The following is a 2,500-nucleotide window of genomic DNA, read 5'->3' as shown; positions in this document are numbered from 1 at the left end:
ATAGGGGTCGGTATGCCCCGGTAGGTACGCGTGTGCCCCGTAATGCACGTTTCGCAGATCTCCCCGCATGTCCCGCCCCTATATGTAATACTTACTTACTTACTTACTTTCTTTCTTGCTTGCTTGCTTGCTTGCAATGGTTGGGAGTGCCCGGCATGCCCCGCTGCAGAGACCAAGGGCGCAATGACTTGGCACCGCGGATGCCGGGACTCCGGCACTTCCCGTGGCACTGATGGTTGGTTCCAAAGACAAAAGGCCGTGCAAGGCCACCGCACCGCGGATGATTTTGCTCGTGCTGGCGCCGTTGTGTGGCCAAAGAACATGCGCGAATGCTCGTGTCGGAAGGGTTGGTGTCCTGGCCCCGCGGGTGTCACGAATGCTCGGTTGCGAAGACCATGGGACCAGAGCCATGGCACGTCGGATGATGGCTCCAGCTGGCGCCCCGGCACTTTCTGTGGCATTGATGCTCGGTTTCAAAGACAAACGTGCGCAGGGCCAGGGGACCGCGGATGACTGCTCGTGCTGGCCCCGTTGGGCAGCATTGATGGTCGGTTGCAAAGAAAATGCGCGATTGCTCGTGTCGGGGCCCGGCAAGCCAAGGCCAAGCGAGCCATGGCACGTCGGATGATGGCTCCAGCTGGCGCCCCGGCACTTTCTGTGGCATTGATGCTCGGTTTCAAAGACAAACGTGCGCAGGGCCAGGGGACCGCGGATGACTGCTCGTGCTGGCCCCGTTGGGCGGCATTGATGGTCGGTTGCAAAGAAAATGCGCGATTGCTCGTGTCGGGGCCTGGCAAGCCAAGGCCAAGCGAGCCATGGCAACGCGGATGATGGCTCGCTAGTGCTGGCGCCGTGCACAGTGGCCTCGCACACTCGCCCTGCACGCTTCCCTTGCACGCAGCCTTGCACACTAGCCTCGCATGCGAGCCTTGCACCCTAGCCATGCAAACTAGCCTTGCACGGTAGCCATGCACACAAGCCGTGCACATTAGCCATGCGCACAAGCCCCGCACACTAGCCTTGCGCACAACCCTTGCACACAAGCCTTGCACTCAAGCAATGCACACAAGCCCTGGACACTAGCCTTGCACACGGGCCTGGCACACAAGCCTTGGGCACTAGCCTTGCGCACTAGCGTTCCACATGAGCCTTGCACACTAGCCTTGGACACTAGCCTTGCACACAGGCCTTGCACACTAGGCATGCTTGGGCGAGCTGATCCCGCATCAAGTCGACGGGTCTAGGCATTCTTGGGCGCAGATCCCGCATCGTCTCGTCGCGTCTGGGCGCAAACACGTCGCGTCTCGTTGCGTCTTCAGAAGTCGTCGCTAACAGCACCTTTGGTTGCCACTGGTGGTTAGGCTGGTTGGTTGCGCAAACCCTATAGGAGGGTGGCATGCTGGTGGGCGTTTTTGCCCGGATAGGCACTAGAATGTGCAGATTTTGGGCGTTTTTGCCTGGATAGGCTAAGGAATGGGCATGCTTTGGGCGTTTTTGCCCGGATAGGCACCGGAATGCTTGGCCTTGGCTTGTCCTAGCAAGGCATTGCTGGGTTGGGCTCCCTTGGCCTTTTGGGCGCCTTGGACGATGTCTTGCGAAGACCATGGGCACAAGGCCATGGCATATGGTGAGGAAAGGACCACGGTTGCCAAGGTTAGGCACCGGAATGCTTGGCCTTGGCTTGCCAAAGCAGGGCATTGCTGGGTTGGGCTCCCTTGGCCTTCCGGGCGCCTTGGACACTGTCTTGGGAAGACCATGGGCACAAGGCCATGGCATATGGTGGGGAATGGACCACGGTTGCCAAGGCTAGGCATATAGAGAGGAATGGCATTTTTGCCCGGATAGGCACCGGAATGCTTGGCCTTGGCTTGCCATAGCAGGGCATTGCTGGGTTGGGCTCCCTTGGCCTTCCGGGGGCCTTGGACGCTGTCTTGGGAAGACCATGGGCACAAGGCCATGGCATATAGTGAGGAATGGACCACGGTTGGCAAGGCTAGGCATATAGAGAGGAATGGACCACGGTTGCCAAGGTTGCGCAAGTTTTGGGCATTTTTTGCCCGGATATGCCCAAGTATGCCCCGATAGGCCCGTTACGCCCCGGTATGAACGCGTATGCCCGGATAGACTCGGTATGCCTTGGGATACATGCGTATGCCCCGATAGGCTTGGTACGCCCCGATATGCGCACGTGTGCCCCAGTAGGGCTCGGTATGCCCCGGTAGTACGCGTGTGCCCCGATAGGCCCGGTATGCCCCGATATGCACACGTGTGCCCCAATAGGGGTCGGTATGCCCCGGTAGGTACGCGTGTGCCCCGTAATGCACGTTTCGCAGATCTCCCCGCATGTCCCGCCCCTATATGTAATACTTACTTACTTACTTACTTTCTTTCTTGCTTGCTTGCTTGCTTGCAATGGTTGGGAGTGCCCGGCATGCCCCGCTGCAGAGACCAAGGGCGCAATGACTTGGCACCGCGGATGCCGGGACTCCGGCACTTCCCG

Source organism: Tasmannia lanceolata, unplaced genomic scaffold (assembly GCF_043159265.1).
Source record: "Tasmannia lanceolata isolate RefF3 unplaced genomic scaffold, GAP_Taslan_0.1 ptg000956l, whole genome shotgun sequence".
NCBI classification, from domain to species: Eukaryota; Viridiplantae; Streptophyta; class Magnoliopsida; order Canellales; family Winteraceae; genus Tasmannia; species Tasmannia lanceolata.
This window is presented reverse-complemented; position numbering follows the sequence as displayed.